This window comes from Anomaloglossus baeobatrachus, chromosome 6, assembly GCF_048569485.1.
Source record: "Anomaloglossus baeobatrachus isolate aAnoBae1 chromosome 6, aAnoBae1.hap1, whole genome shotgun sequence".
NCBI classification, from domain to species: domain Eukaryota; kingdom Metazoa; phylum Chordata; class Amphibia; order Anura; family Aromobatidae; genus Anomaloglossus; species Anomaloglossus baeobatrachus.
Genome location: NC_134358.1, coordinates 194,165,318 through 194,185,418, shown reverse-complemented (window position 1 = coordinate 194,185,418; position 20,101 = coordinate 194,165,318). Strand labels below are relative to the sequence as shown.

Genomic DNA, 20,101 nt, shown 5'->3' with positions numbered 1-20,101 from the left:
AGTTACACTTCATCTTGTTCTGTCTTAGGAGAGGCTGATTTCTTAAAACCCTGCACAAAGTCATTACTATTCCATATTTTAAATGCAAATTAATATAATCCCTCGTCTCGCTGGAGTCACAAGTCTTTAAGTGACAGAATCCAGAGACATTAAGTTAACTTTGGGTATATCTAAAGGATAGCAGTCTTCTGTTCGGAAAAGGGGCTTAAAATGCTTTAAAAAGAAGAATTCATAATTATCCGCTGACAGTTCTTATATGGTGAGGTAACCCAGGAGTTAACAAGATGCAGAGCAAAAAGTCTAGAAAATAAACTTTCTGAAGTCTCTGGTTACTGCACATACGATATATTCTAATACAGTGATTCATATCTGAAATATTGTTCTGCAAAGTTTAAAGGATTCTGCAGCATTGACATGTTACCTAATTGCAGCACAGCTCTAAGACTACTTCATCCTTTCTTCTGCTTTAAAGGAGGATGTAGACGTTCCCATCCTGAATAAGGATTTTTTTTCTTGCCTGCTATGCAGGTGCAGTGTAAGTGCTTATTAATACTTTCGACGGGAACATGATAATTAATTGGTGCTAGTGGAAGGAGGGCCGGCAGTTATGTCTTTTACAAAAAGTTTTAGGAAGCAATAGAAAATTAATTTGTTTTCTGATTTATTTTTAGTGTTCTATTTATGCCTTATGAAAAAAAGCCTTAATTACCATCTAAAAATATTTATAATATTTTGAATATCCTGATTGCGGCTTGTAAAGGAGGAAGCCTCCATTTATAATGTACGTATGCCATAAAAGGACCTAATAGACAAAAAAGGCAACCCTGTGATATACAGTATATATGCCCAATCTATGTACTCTATGAGGAAAAACCTTGCATTATATTCTATTCCCGCTCTAAATGCAAAAAATATGCTATGTATCTTTATCACAAGCTAAGGGGTACTTTGCACGTTGCGACATCGCTACTGCGATATCGTAGGGGTCAAATCGAAAGTGACGCACATCCGGCGCCAGTAATGACGTCGCAACGTGTAAAGCCTAGATGCACTGATAAACGATCGCAAAAGCTTCGTAAATCGGTGATCTGTGCAGTGTCGGACATTTCCATAAATGTCGCACCAATAGGAGATATGATGTTGTTCCTCATTCCTGCGGCATCTCACATCGCTGTGTGTGAAGCCGCAGGAGCGAGGAACATCCCCTACCCTGCCGTCTTCAACTCAAAAATATTTCCAGAATCCACCCTTTCCTCAATTCCCAATCTAAAAAAATGCTAGTGCATGCCCTCATAATCTCCCGCCTCGACTACTGTAACATCCTCCTCTGTGGTCTCCCTGCTTACACGCTCGCCCCTCTCCAGTCCATCCTTAATTCTGCTGCCCGACTGATCCACCTCTCTCCTCAATACCACCCTGCTTCTCCTCTCTGAAAATCCCTCCATTGGCTCCCAATCTTCCACCGCATCCAATTTAAATTACTAACTCTGACCTACAAAGCCATCCATAATCTATCTCCTCCGTATATCTCTGAACTAATTTCTCACTACTCTCCAAAACGCAATCTCCGATCCTCCCAAGATCTCCTTCTCTCCTCCTCTGTCATTCGCTCCTCACGCAACCGACTCAAAGACTTCTCCCGAACATCCCCAGTCTCCTGGAACTTGCTGCCTCAACATGTCAGACTATCTACTACACTTGCAAACTTCAAACAGAACTTAAAAACTCATCTGTTCAGAAATGCCTATAACCTTCAATGACCTCACTGCTTCACCACCGTGCGGAGCTGCCGCCCCACCACCGTGCGGAGCTGCCGCCCCACCACCGTGCGGAGCTGCCACCCAACCTACACCCCACCTACTGTCTCCTCCTCTGTACTAGTCTGTCTATTGTAACTTATATATGTATTCTGTATGTAACCCCCTTCTCATGTACAGCACCATGGAATCAATGGTGCTCTATAAATAATAATAATAATAATAATAATAATAATAATAATAATAATACCTTCGTCCACTGGCTATAAGGAAAGAAGGAGGTGGGCGGGATGTTTATGTGTTCTCCGCCCCTATGCTTCTATTGGCCGCCTGCTGTGTGACGGGTCACCGGCCAGAGCAACGTCGCAGGGCAGGTAAGTGCGTGTGAAGCTGCCATAGCGATAATGTTCGCTACAGCAGCTGTCACAAGATATCGCATGTGCGACGGGGGCAAGTACTATCGCGCTCAGCATCGCTATCATCGGCTAGCAATGTCGCAGCGTGCAAAGTACCCCTTAGTGTTGAAGCAGCCCATGTATGAGACATTAGTGTTAGCAACACATACATACACCGTGTGCAGAATTATTAGGCAAGTTGTATTTTAGAGGGGTTTTTTTTTTATTGATCAACAACTATGTTCTCAATCAACCCAAAAGACTCATAAATTAAAAGGGTAATATTTATGGAAGTTGGAGTGGGTTTTTTTTAGATTTGGGTATCTTAGGAGGATATCTGTTTTTGCAGGTAACTATTACTGTGCAGAATTATTAGGCAGCTTAATAAAAACCAAATATATTACAATCTCACTTCACAAGGTAACCAATATAACGCATCAAAATTTAGAAATAAACATTTCTGACATGCAAAAACAAAATCCCAAAAAATTAGTGACTAATATAGCCACCTTTCTTTATGATGACACTCAACAGCCTACCATCCATAGATTCTGTCAGTTGCTTGATCTGTTTACGATCAAAATTGCGTGCAGCAGCCACCACAGCCTCCCAGACACTGTTCAGAGAGGGCTACTGTTTTCCATCCCTGTAGATCTCACATTTTATGAGGGACTACAGGTTCTCTATGGGGTTCAGATCAGGTGAAAAAGGGGGCCATGTCATTACTTTTTCAGGTTTTAGACCTTTACTGGTCAGCCACGCTGTGGAGTAGTTGGATGCATGTGATGGAGCATTGTCCTGCATGAAAATCATGTTTTTCTTGAACGATACCAACTTCTTCCTGTACCACTGCTTGAAGAAGTTGTGTTGCAGAAACTGGCAGTAGGTCTGGGAGTTGAGCTTCACTCTATCCTCAACCTGAAAAGGTCCCACAAGTTCATCTTTGATGATACCAGCCCATACCAGAACCCACCTCCACCTTGCTGGCATCTGAGTCGGAATGGAGCTCTCGGCCCTTTACTGATCCAGCCTCTGGCCCATCCATCTGGCCCTCCTCATTACAGACATGCACATCACCTGATTTACTTAATTGGTAGTTGGCTCTCAAGCCCATACAGCTTGGAGTAGGACAACATGTATAAATATTATCATGTGATCAAAATACTCATTTGCCTAATAATTCTGCACACAGTGTAGGTCGTGGACACCAAGTATGCTTACTCCACTTACTCATCTGTCTGCATACTCATAAAACAGGCTCTATGTGGGCAGTGTGCACCACACTCTGTGGGGGTACTCTTCAAAAGCGTTTGTAGGGGTACTCTTAAAAAAGGGTCTGTGTGGTCACTCTGTACCAGGCTCTGTAAGGGTACTCTAAATGAAGGCTTTGTGGGGGAACTCTGCACTAGGCTCTGTGGGAGTACTCTTAAAAATAAGCTTTGTGGGGGTATTCTTAAAAATGGCTGTGTAGGAGTACTCTGAAAAAAGACTTTGTGTGGGAACTCTTAAAAATGCTCTGTGTGGCCACTCTGCACCAGGCTTTGTGGGGGTACTATTAAAAATGTCTATGTGGGTGTACTCTCAGCACTTTACCTGGCTCTTCCCGATTGCCTTGGTGTGGTGGCAATTGAGTTAATAAAGGGTTAATCGCAGCTCACAGCTGCCACCAAGCCCTAGATTAGTAATGTGATGCATATATGAGACCCCCCCATTACTAATCTGTGGGTGAAAGTAAATAAACACAAACACCAAAAAAATCCTTAACTTGAAATAAAATACAAAAAACCCTCTTTCACCACTTTATTAACCCCCAAAACACCCCTGCAGGTCCTTTCCGCCATCATTTTTAAGTGCCGAATTCTGGTCCCCATATTCCATGGGGACTGGCATCCTGCCAGATACCTTGGCTCAATTTCTGGCCGGCACCGGGTTTTTTATCAACCCTTTTAGACCCGACAATCCAGGGTATCTGTCAGTCTACCCATCACTAGGGTGAAAAACTACCATAAAAGCACTGAAAAAATTAACATGCTCATTCTTTTAAAAGCACAGCAAAAATCAAGGAGGTAGACAAAACCATCAGGAAAAAAAATGCAGGTGTTTTATGTGTGTGTGTGTGTGTGTGTGTGTGTGTGTGCACGAGATTTGTGGAATCACATACGCTTTGCTGGGACTGTGAAGGCAGCATTTATTAGCATGGATTTGCATAAAACCAAGGTAAAAACCATGCTAAAATTTGCAGGAAAAATGCCCTGTGTGAACATAGCCTTAAAATTTTGGCTCTGCAGGGGACTCTTAAACTTTGGCTGTGTGGGAAAACTCTGAAACAGGCTCTGTGGATGCACTCTTAAAATTGTGGCTCTGTGGGGGCACTCTTTAAATTTTTGTTATTTATTTATTTCCTATATAACCATGGTTGCCCTGTTGACAAAATTACTTTAAGTCATTTTCCTATCCACATTTGTTTGCAGGGCAATTGTCATGCTCTTACCCATTTTGCCTCCTTTTGCAGCCCCCCCACCCTAACTATGACCATTTTACAGCCATTTACAGTACAAAATTTCTGGTCTTCATTGCATTCTATCGGGTTTGGGATCAAGTTCGGGTACCAAACTGAACTTTTAACTACAGTTCGACTGATCCAAGCGAACCAGAACATCCATGGGTCCACTCATCCCTAGTAAAGCGGCCTGTCTCCTCTATAATTATACCAGTCTTTGTCCAGATGGAGGAAGTGCCCTCTTGTCTTTTGAGTGGATTTTATATGAAAAAGTTGTTGACTATGCATTGTATATGGGCCATTATTGTACTTAAATGGGCTGTCAAGGTTTGGCATGAAAGTCTGTAGTCACTCTATGAATGGTGCAAGCTTGCTCGATACACTGGTGCCACCACACAATAAGTGAATCAAGCAAGGCCATACACATCTAGTTAAAATGTGGCCAGAAGTGTGCATATTGCATATTTGTGTTCACAGGACAGCCCCCTCTCGTCACCGCCACCAGAAAGTCCTGACAGTGAGGTTTCACATGTCTGCAGTCACATAGTGACTGAAGACTTTTGTGTCAAACTTGGATAACTGCTGCAATCTATGTTCACATCACGTTTAGCCCAATATTTGATCCATATGACAGGAACATATTTTACGCATTTAAGCATTTATGCCAAACATTCTTTTATTCCTAGAACTACATTTACCAAGTGAACAGTGTACTGTTGGTCTCCTTTGCACCAGTATATGTTGGAACACCCTTTTTTGGTATAAAATAACATACTAGATTTTTTTGTTCTATAAAAAGCATAAAGAAAAAACAAATATAGCAAAGCATACATTTATTATTTTTCTGGAAGCTTACTAGTGATTTAACCCAATGTTTATCTGCACAGATGGAAGGCTTTTATCTTGATGTTAGCAGAATCTGACTTTCCTTTTCTCAAGATTAAATACATTTAAAGCATAACTGTCAACAGCTTTAACAATACAGGATGCATAAATTATTGAATACAAAATTCATGACTACAAAATGGTACATAAATCAGCACTTAGCAAAAACCAATGCCGAGAGCACTGGTAACATGTCACATATAGTAAAAATAGATAATGAAAAACACAATGCTGTCTCTCAAGGAGTTGGAATAGATTCCTCTTCAATTATATAATACAATGCTGAAAAAATTAAAGGGAACACTTAACCAACCGAATATAACTCCAAGTTAATCAAACTTCTGTGAAATCAAACTGTCCACTTAGGAAGCAACACTGATTGACAATTTCACATGCTGTTGTGTAAATGGAATAGACATCAGATGGAAATTATTGGCAATTATCAAGATATGCTCAAAAAAGAAGTGTTTCTGCAGGTGTGGACCACAGACCACATTTCAGTACCAATGCTTTCTGGCTGATGTTTTGGTCACTTTTGAATGTTGCTTGTGCTCTCACACTCGTAGTAGCATGGGATGGACCCACAACCCACACAAGTGGCACAGGTACTGCAGCTCATCCAGGATGGCACATCAATGAGAGCTGTGGCAAGAAGGTTTGCTGTGTCTGTCAGCGTAGTGTCCAGAGGATGGAGGCACTTCCAGGAGACAGGCCAGTACACCAGAAGATGTGGAGGGCCGTAGAAGGTCAACAACCTAGCAACATGACCGCTACCTATGAATTTGTGCAAGGAGGAACAGGATGAGCACTTCTAGAGTCCTGCAAAATGACCTCCAGCAGGCTACAAATGTGCATGTGTCTGTGCACAAACGGTTAGAAACCGACTCCATGAGGATGGCATGAGAGCTCGATGTCCACAGATGGGGGTTGTGTTCACTGCCCAACACCGTGCAGGACATTTGGCATTTGCCACAGAACACCTGAATTGGCAAATGTGCCACTGGCTCCCTGTGCTCTTCACAGATGAAAGCAAGTTCACTCTAAGCACATGTGACAGACATGGCAGAGTCTGGAGATGACATGGAGAGTGATCTGCTTTCTGCAGCATCCTTCAGCATGACTGGTTTGGCAGTGGGTCAGTAATGGTGTGGGGTAGCATTTCTTTGGAGGGCCGCACAGCCCTCCATGTGCTCGCCAGAGGTAGCCTGACTGCCATTAGGTACCGAGATGAGCTCCTCAGACACCTTGTGAGATCATATGCTGGTGCGGTTGGCCCTGGGTTCCTCCTAATGCAGGACAATGCCAAACCTCATGTGGCTGTAGTGTGTCAGCAGTTCCTGCAAGATGAAGGCATTGAAGCTATGGACTGGTTCGCCTGTTTCCCAGACCTGAATTCGATTGAGCACATCTGGGACATCATGTTTTTCTCCATCTACCAATGTCACGTTACACCACAGACTGTCCAGGAGTTGAGGGATGCTTTAGTCCAGGTCTGGGAGAAGATCCCTCAGGAGACCATCCGCAACAAATCAGGAGCATGCCTAGGCATTGTAGGGAGGTCATAGAGGCATGTGGAGGCAACAACACTGAACCTCATTTTGACTTGTTTCCACTCTAATTTTGTCTTGTTTTGTCTTGTTTTGATGTTCATTTTGACTTATTTCTACTTTCATTTTGTGTCTTCAAATCATTTGAAGACACACACATTTGATTTCCTTTGATGATTTTTGTGTGATTTTATTGTCAGCACATTGAACTTTGTACAGAACAAAGTATTCAATGAGAATTTTTAATTCATTCAGATCTAGGATGTGTTATTTGAGTGTTCCTTTTAATTTTTTGAGCTGTGTATAACAATAATTATAGGAAAAAATACAGAAAATAAAACAATCAATGTAAAATAAAACCACAGTGGTGCATAATATATAATCTACATAGTCAAGTCATTTAACTTCACATTTCAAATTGAGCCACCTAAAATAATCAAATATAATAAAAAAATCATCTTGTATTAATAAAGGGAACCTGTCATGTTCCCAAATGCTATTATACTGCAAACATGGGGTTAATTCAGGTGAATAGCCTTCTACAGCTCCCCAGTTGCTCTCTTTAAAGCCTAGCTACCAGAAGAAAATGAACTTTATTCCTCCCAGGAGCCACCAGCTTTCAGTCATATAGGCAAGCCGGTGTGGCTTCATTTACCGCTCAGTATACAGAGAGTGGCGACTGTACGCACACCTTGGCACAATGACTGACAACTGTCTCTGCAGTGCATCAGTGTAGAGACCGCTGATATTCAATGTGCCATGATGTTCTTACAACAGCCGCTCACTGTCTACTGAACGATAACTGTAGCAGCACTCGAATGCCTATATGACTGAAAGCTGGCGGCCCCTGGGAGGAATAAATGTAATTTCCCCCCCAGTAACCATGCTTTCAGTGCAGATGGGCAGCTTTTAGAATGTGATTAACCTACAATTTAACCCCATACCTTCAGGTTAACAGCATTAGGGGATATGACAGGTTCCCTTTAAGTATTACTAATACCAGAATGGTACAGAATATTTTTCTTGCATGATATTAAAATTTTAGTATTATTTTGGTAAAACATTTAAGAAGAATTTTACCGTCTTGTAAACATGGAGTTTCAAAGTAAGTATACTAGCCTCATAAGACTTTAATTAATTTTATCTTTGCTCATAACTATGATCTCCTATGCCCCTTATTAGTTAATTGCCAACTTTTATACTTTCTTTTCCAAATCCAATGCATGCTTCTAATCAATCAGTTCCCAAAACTACTTATTCCAGATTCAGTAGTCCTTGCTCCTTTGCTATAAATGATTATTACAGTTTTTCTTCCTCTAGGAATGACTGCATATTATTAGCATAACTTTACATTTAGCCACTAGAAAATATCCAAAAGGATTCATTAAGACTGAGATTGTACATGCCAGTCTTAATGAATGAGGAGAACGGAGGAAGTTGGAAGGGAGTATAAGCCGGGCGCTGCACGGAGGAGATAAGCCATCGGTTTTTGAAGCGATATCTTTATTCACTATGTGTTTCAGGGATGGTCCATCCTGTCCTCAACTGCTGGAGTAATGTGAGCCTGATTCATCAAGATGTGAACACCAGTTAATGGATTAGGTGTACGTTACAACTGTCATGAAATGTTACTCCACTCAGGGACTAGCGTATATTTCTGGCAAATTACTTTCCACTAAAGTGGCATAAATATTCAAGAGTCATTTGGATTGGCATAGCCACACCCCATTTGTGAATTTCATGTTGCGGAAGATTTTCAAGAAAAATGCTCGAGACCCTCATTGACTTCAATTATACACGGAAGCTCAAGTCACTCCCATCCGAGCATCCAACTGCTCTTAACAAATACCGAGCACCCGAGCATGGTAGTGCTCGCTCATCACTAATTATGACATTTGAATATGTTTTATTCAAGAATTCTGTTGAAAACACCTTTCAATGTCTAAGTCACCTTGTAAATTAGAACTTTGTGCATAGACTTTACTAAATAAATAGCATGGTCATTTGCAAAAACAGAAACAGTACCATTCAACTCATCTTCTACATTGGTAATAAATACATTGAATAATTATGGAACCAGCACTGAATCTTGAATACCACTTATAACCAGCCGGAACTAGACAGAGTACCAATCAATTACTAAAATGCCCTAGAGATGGTTATTTAGCCAGTTTTAATACAGTAAAAACAACATTTTCTAAATTTACAGATCTTTTTTTCAGCCAAATGGTCTTTCATGATGGTCAGTGTTAAAATATATTATCCACGGCTACCAGTTTATCCAGTCTTTTAGTCACCACTTTATAAAAACACATCAGGATAGTTGGAAAATGTCAGCTCTAAATGACCTGTGGAAGGCTTAACCTCATCACAACTGATGATTTATATTTACATCATTCATGTCCCTGCCTTTGATGTGGGCTCACAAACTGAGCCTGCATCTTTCCCTGTATTTGATGGTTGATTTAAGGCATTCATATTAGATTGTGATTTCTATTCAGACCAGTGCAACCACCGATAGCAGGTTCAAGTCCCCTAAGTTGACTAGAAAATAAAGTAAATTTTTAAAAAAAAAAAAAAAAAAGTATACTAGTAGATCTCAATAAATTAGAATATCATCAAAAAATTAATTTATTTCAGTAATTCGATACAAAAAGAGAAACATTTCTATAATATAGAGTCATTACACAGTGATCCATTTGAAGGGTTTATTTCTGTTAACGTTGATGATTATGGCTTACAGCCAATGAAAACCCAAAAGTCATTATCTCAGAAAATTAGAATATTATATAAGAACAACTGAAAAAATTATTTGAAACTCAGAAATGTTGGTTTACTGAAAAGTCTGTACAGTAAATGCACTCAGTATTTGGTCAGGGGTCCTTTTGCATGAATTACTGCATCAATGCTGCGTGGCATGAAAGAAATCAGCCTGTGGCACTGCTGAGGTGTTATGGAAGGCCAGGTTGCTTTGATATCAGCCTTCAGCTCATCTGCATTGTTGGTTCTGGTGTCTCTCATCTTTCTCTTGACAATACCCTATAGATTCTCTATGGGGTTTAGGTCAAGCAAGTTTGCTGGCCAATCAAGCACAGTGATACTGTGGTTATTAACCATAGAATGCATACCCGGGGCCTCACAGGCCTGCTAGGTCACTTGTTTGCTATGATAAATTTCTATGGTTGCGCATTCTAGGGTTAAATGAAATTTTCATCTCCAAAAGCTTATCGGCAGAGGGAAGCATGAAGTGCTCTAAAATTTCCTGGTAGACGGCAGTGCTTACTTTGTTCTTGATAAAACACAGAGGACTCAAACCAGCAGATAACATGGCTCCCCAAACCATCAATGATTGTGGAAACTTCACACTAGGCCTCAAGCATACAATCCACTCTTCCTCCAGACTCTGGGACTCTGATTTCCAAGTGAAATGCAAAATTTACACAACTTGAAAACAAAATGTACTTTAATCTGAAAATAACTCCTTGGACCACTGAGCAACAGTTCAGTTCTTTTTCTCCTTGGTCCAGATAAGACGCTTCTGACGTTGTCTATTGGTCACGAGTGTCTTAACACAAGGAAAGCGACAGTAATAGTCCATGTCCTGGATATGTCTGTGTGTGGTGGCTCTTGAAGCACTGACTCCAGCAGCAGTCCAGTCCTTGTGAATCTCCCCCAAATTTCTGAATGCCCTTTTCTTAACAATCCTATCAAGGCTGCGGGTATCCTCGTTGCTTGTGCACCTTTTTCTACCACACTTTTTCTTCCACTCAACTTTCCATTAATATGCTTGGGCACAGCACTCTGTGAACAGCCAGCTTCTTTAGCAATGACGTTTTGTGTCATAACCCCCTTGTGGAATGTGTCAATGACTGTCTTCTGGACATCTGTCAAGTCAGCAGTCTTCGCCATAATTGTGTAGCCTACTAAAGAAGACTAAGGGACCATTTTAAATGCTTAGGAATAGTGATGGGCAAAGCCCCCCAATGTTTGTGTTTGGGAGACTCGCCCGAACGTTTTTAAACTTCAAGTTCGGGTTCTGAGATAACGCGAACTTGCGTCAGAACACCGAACTTGGACTTTACAGTTATGGGATGGGTGGAGGGGCTGTAAATAAAGAATATCGTTAATAATAAACATTGTCATAATATTTACAGGTCCCGCAACGCATCCTGCAGACTCTGTCTTCCGCTGTTCCAATCATCGCTGTGCCCTCCCGGTAACCACTGCTGACAATAGGACCTCCTGTGTTGTCATAGCCATGTGACTAGTCAAGTGTTAATGTTGTATTATCTCATTGGCTACAGACTGCTCACATGACTATGACGTCATGTAAGGTCCTGTACTGTCAGTGGAAAGGGATGGACGAGATGCTTGCCCATGCATCTTAGTTCTTGGTATACTCGGTGAGTGCCGAGTACTGGCAAGATGCTCAGGCACATGCTCAGCTCCCCTCCCTGCATGTTGGCACTCTTTACAGGATCAGCCCACATGCAGGGATTGGCTGCCACACACTGGCATGCCACAGCCGGTTAATAGCAGCGCCAGGAGTCAGGTGATCAGAGATCCCTGTTGCTCTAGTAACACGCTCGTTAGGTTACTATGGCAACGGTGGCAGCGGTGACGTCACTGCTTACCAACCCTCAGCCTTTGCTCACTCATTGAAGTGTTCTTTCTCCACCTGTGCATTCTGATATAGCAGAGCTGCATCAGTTGAAGAAGGCAGAAGACCAGGATCGTGGAGGGGTGAGAGGGATTAATAAAGATGGAGTCCCTAAGTGTATCTGTGTATTTATTTCTAATAAAGTATTTTTTCTCCGTGTGGTGTCTTTTTTTAACACGTTATTGGAGATTATTAACCCCATATTACCCAGCGTGCCACTCGGCACTAGGGGCACTGGAAGAATTGGATACAGCGCCAGAAGATAGCGCTTCTATGAAAGCGCCATTTTCTGGGGCGGCTGCAGACTGCAATTTGCAGCAGGGGGACCCATAAAGCTTGTGCAACCCTGTGGATTCCAATCCTCAGCTGCCTATTTGAACTTGTCTGGACAGTAAAAATGGGTGAAGCCCAAGTTGTTTTTTTATTATTATTTCATGAAATTCATGAAATAATTAAAAAAAGGGCTTCCCTACATTCTTGATTCCCAGCCGCGTACAAATAGGCAGCTGGGGGTTGGGGGCAGCCTGTACCTGCCTGCTGTACCTGGCTAGCATACAAAAATATGGCTTCCCTCTATTTTGATCGCCAGTCAGGTAAAGCCAGGTAGCTGGGGGTTGGGATTCTCCGCAGCCGCCCCTTGAAATGGCACATTGTTTCCTAGCGCCATTTCAAGGAGCGTTCAGCAGCCCTGGTGCTGGGTGGAATGCTGGGTAGTAAAGGGGTTAATACCAGCTTTGTATTCTCAGATGGTACTAAGCCCAAAATTCCTGGTGTCATGCCACATTAGACCTGGCCACCATGAATTTCAAGGAAACAGTAAACAAAAACACAACACAGAGAAGAAATCTTTATTAGAAATAAAACAAAAAAAATTGAGACTCCATCTTCATGATAATAAACTTAGTCCGACGTAATCCATAGGGACAGCAATGTCAACTCTGCTTCATCACTGTGCACAGACAGTGTCTATACAGAGTGAGGCCGGTTTCAGACGTCCGTCAGGTACGTTTCAGGTATGTGTGACATCTGTTTTTAACACAGATTCCACATGTACCCATGTTATTCTATACTGGTACTCACACCGTGTGACCCCTCGTGGCCCCGCATGCGCACACAGAGATATGTCCGTTTTTTCTCCAGCAGCACGGGTGTCACATGGATCGCACACTGATATGATGCATGTGACATCAGTGGGACTCGTACCAGTGAAAACAAGTGTCTGTGACGGGATCCTTCTCCCATATCACACAATCAACAGAGATGGCTGTACAATTCAAAGAGCATTTTTTCCAAGCAAATCAAATGGTCCATATCATAATTCACAAAACAGAGGGTAAAATTTGTCCAGAAATATGAATATAATTGAATAAGCGATAAATTTCCAGGTCTCTCTGAGAAGTCCAAGCTTCTCCCAGAGGTTCAATCCTTCTCACTTCAAGTTCTCCAAACAGACTGCCTGAATCACCCAGGTAAGCAGAGAGTTTACAGCAGGTGGAATCTAGGCCCACCTTCCCCCACACGCAGTTACGGAAGTGCCTCAAGAGGCTTTAACCTTGCACTATAGGGGGTGATTACTTACAAGCAATGCAATGTACACAGAAGCAGTACAAATAATGGACAGTGAACCAAGCTTAAAATAGGAATCTGAACAGCAAGATACACCTCCCCCCATATCCCACCATCACAGTGTCTTTTAAATAAAAAGATTTTCTATATTTACCTGTATCCAGCAGTGCTTTCTGCTTCTCTGCTGCCTCCCGGTTCTCACCCCCGCTTTTTATACTCACTGAATATTCACTCCACTAAGGAGCTGGAAGCTAAAGCAGTGCTGGGGACTTCAGTGCCGGGGACCGCATCACTGGGAATAAGTGAGTATACAGCAGTGTTTGTGTGTGTGTGTGTGTGTGTGTGTATGTGTTCAGTATATACATGCATGTGAACAATGTGTGTGTATGTGCTTGGTGTATCCATGTGTGTCTGCTATGTGTGTATACATATGTGTGTATATGTGATCAGTGTATACATATGTGATGTATGTGTGTGTGTGTATTGAGGACCTGGAAGCCGGAGCATCGCGGGGACAGCATTGGGGACTTATCAGGGTTCCCAATAAACTCTGATGAACCTGTGAAGTCACCATCCTGACACCCGCTGTAGCCTGGGTGTTGTGGGGGTGTCATCAGGATGTCATTAGAGTTCATTGGGAACTCCGATGACCTCCTGTATGTCACTGCGCACACACTGCTTAGTGAATACTCACTTGTCCCCGCGATGCTGTCCTTGGTGGTGCTGCACCCAGCACTGTGCCATGATTCTGCCCATGATTCAGGCAGCATGAATCTTATAACAGTATCCCTGTGTATATTTTAGTGCAATACTTAAAGTTTGTATTTATATTAAAAAGTGAAAATTTAAGAGAATTTAAAAGCAAGCTGTCTTCTGCAAAAATTTTATTTACCTGAAAATGTAGGGTTAATCTGCTGGTAAATAGACTTGAAATGCTGCCTAACTTCCTTACTGAAAGCATCACTACGGGGTTGAAATGAACTCACAGCATATTCTCCATGGAGCTGCAGACTTGCAGACTTAGGTGCAAGCACGCAGCAATTGCAGTCACCGTTCACTATACTGTAAGTGGCGATTTCAATCTCTCCCCAGCACTAAGACTGGCAGGTATTTATGTACATACATGCTTCAGAACATGTTTTCAAAGTAAATGCCTTGGAGTGATTACAGCAGCCACGTATTGCATAGTGAGTGTTGACTGTAGCCACTCTATTCATGCCCTATAACTGCAAGCCAACACCATACAGGAGAATATACTGTTAGTTCATTTCCTCCCAATGGCCATAATTTCATTTAGGCATCCAGACAGCATTTTATCACAATTTACCTGCAGAATTTCCTTTAACACTAGAACTACTGGACTCGTGACACCTATATAGAAATACAGTTAGGTCCAGAATTATTTGGACAGTGACACAAGTTTTGTTATTTTAGCTGTTTACAAAAACATGTTCAGAAATAGAATTATATATATAATATGGGCTGAAAGTGCACACTCCCAGCTGCAATATGAGAGTTTTCACATCCAAATCGGAGAAAGGGTTTAGGAATCATAGCTCTGTAATGCATAGCCTCCTCTTTTTCAAGGGACCAAAAGTAATTGGACAAGGGACTCTAAGGACTGCAATTAACTCTGAAGGCATCTCCATCGTTAACCTGTAATCAATGAAGTAGTTAAAAGGTCTGGGGTTGATTATAGGTGTGTGGTTTTGCATTTGGAAGCTGTTGCTATGACCAGACAACATGTGGTCTAAGGAACTCTCAATTGAGGTGAAGCAGAACATCCTGAGGCTGAAAAAAAAGAAAAAATCCATCAGACCATCAGAGAGATAGCAGACATGCTTGGAGTAGCAAAATCAACAGTCGGGTACATTCTGAGAAAAAAGGAATTGACTGGTGAGCTTGTGAACTCAAAAAGGCCTGGGCGTCCACGGATGACAACAGTGGTGGATGATCACCGCATACTTTCTTTGGTGAAGAAGAACCCGTTCACAACATCAACTGAAGTCCAGAACACTCTCAGTGAAGTAGGTGTATCTGCCTCTAAGTCAACAGTAAAGAGAAGACTCCATGAAAGTAAATACAAAGGGTTCACATCTAGATGCAAACCATTCATCAATTCCAAAAATAGACAGGCCAGAGTTAAATTTGCTGAAAAACACCTCATGAAGCCAGCTCAGTTCTGGAAAAGTATTCTATGGACAGATGAGACCAAGATCAACCTGTACCAGAATGATGGGAAGAAAAAAGTTTGGAGAAGAAAGGGAACGGCACATGATCCAAGGCACACCACATCCTCTGTAAAACATGGTGGAAGCAACGTGATGGCATGGGCATGCATGGCTTTCAATGGCACTGGGTCCCTTGTGTTTATTGATGACATAACAGCAGACAAGAGTAGCCGGATGAATTCTGAAGTGTACCGGGATATACTTTCAGCCCAGATTCAGCCAAATGCCGCAAAGTTGATTGGACGGCGCTTCATAGTACAGATGGACAATGAGCCCAAGCATACAGCCAAAGCTACCCAGGAGTTCATGAGTGCAAAAAAGTGGAACATTCTGCAATGGCCAAGTCAATCACCAGATCTTAACCCAATTGAGCATGCATTTCACTTGCTCAAATCCAGACTTAAGTCGGAAAGACCCACAAACAAGCAAGACCTGAAGGCTGCGGCTGTAAAGGCCAGGCAAAGCATTAAGAAGGAGGAAACCCAGCGTTTGGTGATGTCCATGGGTTCCAGACTTAAGGCAGTGATTGTCTCCAAAGGATTCGCAACAAAATATTGAAAATAAAAAATTTTTTTTTGGGTTTGGTTTATTTGTCCAATTACTTTTGACCTCCTAAAATGTGGAGTGTTTGTAAAGAAATGTGTACAATTCCTACAATTTCTATCAGATATTTTTGTTCAAACCTTCAAATTAAACGTTACAATCTGCACTTGAATTCTGTTGTAGAGGTTTTATTTCAAATCCAATGTGGTGGCATGCAGAGGCCAACTCGCGAAAATTGTGTCACTGTCCAAATATTTCTGGACCTAACTGTACATGGTGCAAAGTAGTCAAAATGACTACCTCAGTAGTTCTAGTGTTTAATATCAATGAAAGGGTTGTCCGTAGATATTACATTAATGACCAGCAGTGTCCTCTCTCTCTGTCCTTTAGAGTGCAGGGGAATAAAAATTGCGGTTGCGTCCTAGAATGCATATTTAGCGGAAATTTATTGTGACATAGAGAGCCACTGTCTCCCTGCACTGCAATCACATTACAGGCCACTGACCAATCAAAGGCATACAACGGATGTCAATGTACCTGTCATGAGTAGTTCATGATGTCACTGCCATACATCGATACATCGACTGTATCTGCTAGCCAGCTATGAAGGTTGCCCACCGTGGGAAAGGAGAGACATAAGAACAATTTTTTTTGTATGTGTTGGAGAAGAGCACCAGAACGGGGGACATTATTGTAGAAAGATGAAGGATGAGGGACATTATTACAGGATGGGGGATATTAGTATAGGATGTGGGCCAGAACAGGGGACATTATTAAAGAAAGCCATCAGTATGGGTGGCAATATTATAGAAATGGGTCAGCATGAGGGACATTATGACAGGATGGTGGCCAGGACAGGGGGAATTAATACAGAATGAGAAATATTATTACAGGATGGAGGACATTATTACAGGATGTGGGCCAGAACAGGGGGCGTTATTAAAGTAAGTAATCAGAATGGGTGCAGTATTATAGGAATGGGCCAGCATGAGGGACATTATTGCAGAATGGTAGCCAGGACAAGGGGCATTAATACAGGATGAGGGACATTATTACAGGATGCAGAACATTATTGCAGGATAGTAGACAGAACAGGAAACATTCTTAAAGAATGGGGTCAAAATGGAAGATAATCTTACAGGCAATGGGCTAAAGCCTGCTTTACACACTGCAATTAATCGTGCGATCGCATTTGCGATCGCACCCACCCCTATCGTTTCTGCGGCACAGGCAATTTGTTGCCCGTGTCGCACAATGTTGTAACCCCCCGTCACATATACTTACCTTCCAAACGACCTTGCTGTGGGTGGCAAACATCCACTTCCTGAAGGGGGAGGGACGTTCGGCGTCACAGCGACGTCACACAGCGGCCGGCCAATAGAAGTGGAGGGGCGGAGATGAGCGTGACGTAAACATCCCGCCCACCTCCTTCCTTCCGCATTACAGGCGGGACGCAGGTAAGTTGTGTTCATCATTCCCGGGGTGTCACACGGAGCGATGTGTGCTGCAACGGGAACAATGAACAACCGGACCTTCGATTTTATGAAAATGAGCGACGTGTCAACGAGCAACAATAAGATGAGTTTTTTTTGCTCGTTAACACTCGCTCATAGCTGTCACACGCTACGATATGTCATACGATGCCGGATGTGCGTCATTTACGACGTGACCCCGACGACATATCGTATGATATATCGTAGCGTGTAAAGCCCGCTTTACACTGGGGACATTTTACTAACATGCTGTTGAGGACCCAAGTCCATATTTTGCACAAGGGCTCATAGGACTCTAGTTTCATCACCGGTGGAGTATAAGCTCTTATGAACAGCAGGCTTCTCTTTCTCTCTTGTAGAGTTAGATCTTATGATCATCTGTGTCCTCTTTCTTCTCTAGGTACTACGTATTGAACAAAGTTCTGTTGTTCAGCTCAGATCAAAGTTTACATCTACTCACTGCCAGAGCAAATAACAGCAGAATTATGTTAGTGTCAGACCCCACCAATCTAATATTTATGAACTATATAGAGGTGAGGGCCTCAGCAATAGAAAATCCAGAGAACATTGTTAAACTAATTGATATTTCCAAGAACCTGCTGATAGAGGAGAACATTACATTTTCATATCTTAGCATGTTTACTTGTCTTTTTATGTTTTAAAAGATTCTTAATGAAATAGAATCTTGAAACTTGTTCCACATTTGGCACATCATGATCATTAATTGGTCTATATACTGCAATCGTTCTTGAGGGAATGTTTATGTTGCATTATACTGATTTGTACATTTGTATACTGCAATTTCTCTTAATGAATTTTGCTGCATCTTTTTTGTCAATAAAAACGTATAAAAAGCAGGAAAAATACTTTTCAGGGCTGGAAAGAACTCATTTACATAAGCAAACACGAGTAATAAAATCATGGCATTTGCTACACAATGTGTTTCCTGATTTTAGGTTTTTATTTTTTATTTGCAGAAAGTTAGTTTTTATGGAATAGTCTTTACAATCTTTTATAGAAGGAAATAGAAGCATCTGGCATACAGCATTAACAGCGCAGAATGCATTCTAAACCCGATATTTGGCCTGAATTCACTCCATTTCTTTTTAGTGAGAAATGTTCCTGCTCATTTAATGTTTTTATATTTCTAACACAACTGGGATAGATACTGACTCACCAAATGCATAGAATAGTAAGAAGAAACAAGCCAGGATAATTGGGTCATATTATCACTAAAGAAAAGCCATTTAGCTTTTTTAGCAAAGTATGACCCTCCAAAAATAGTAGCAGAAAATTACTATGTTTACTGTTCTTTTGACAACTAATGGTACTGTGTGTGAACATGCCGCATTGTTTCTGGACTCCGTTGTAATAAGGCTGAATTTTATATAAACTGCAATAGTGCTTTTATTGAGGTGCATGAACCCTTTGTGTGCCTCTGAATTAAATCCAGTATAAAAAACGTTCCAAAAGCAGTGTCCATAATACTCTGTAGGTCGTAAGATACAGGGGAAAGAATCTAAATATCTATGTACACAAGAATTCCAGAATATATGGCATACTTATAGTGCAGCATACTGTATATAGCAGTAAGAAGCCTGAATAGCTCAGTAAACTACTGTAGAGGCTTCTATACCTGACCTTGATGGCTATGATTCTGAACATTTCTATTCCAAATAAACTCATAAGCCCCAATGAAGCAATATTGGGGTGTTGTATGCTAGTCTAATTGAAGAGTGAGTTGGAGTAATATGCACCAAATTCATTATGAATTGAGAACGCCTCGTAATGCATTTGTGGCATCTTTCATCTGCCATGTACCACTATCATGTACTCCATTTCTTGCATTGCAAAGTACAATGAATTTGAAGGTCATGCTGTAAACTGTCTCCACTTTTCATAAAGAGGCAAAAAGAGTGTGAAAAAAACCAAAGTTACAAATATTCTGCAAAAATATGAGTTGTGCAAAGATTTTACATCATTCCAAACACTTTTACACCAGAATTCTGGTAAAACCTGTTTAGTAAAGCGGGATCATAATATTCATTGTTTGGCCAAATTGTGACCATGATGTGGCTGAAAAGAGAATGGGCACAAATCAAAAATAATAGGCCAAGATTTCAACCATTGTGCCAAAAAACAATTATAATTCTAATAATGCCTGGACTAACTTGCAATTGCCTTGCTTATGGAATAGTAGATGCAGAATAGACTGGATGAGAGCTATAACAATATTCAAATAGACACAAGTTCTTCAGCAGAAAAACAAAAGTGTGCAATATGTTATACAGTATAATCCAAAATCCAAAGAAAAAAATCACAATCAAAATCAAATCCTATTACGTACATGAATCCAAACACATGAAAAGGCCAAGCTGTGCAAACAATGCTTACACTGAAGTCCATAGAATCAATAAAATATATATAGTATGTCCATGTCAAAATAAAGTTCCCAGCCAGTCACACTTACAAAATAATACCCATAGTGTAGCTCATCAGCATTTAACAGTACATTGTTATCCCT

The 20,101-nt window shown here is 41.3% G+C and overlaps 1 protein-coding gene across 1 annotated transcript in view; it reads right to left on the bottom strand.

Moving 5' to 3' along the window:
- DOK6 (docking protein 6) overlaps positions 1 to 20,101 on the bottom strand; it is an 802,283-nt gene that overhangs the window by 183,153 nt on the left and 599,029 nt on the right. The window lies entirely within an intron of this gene.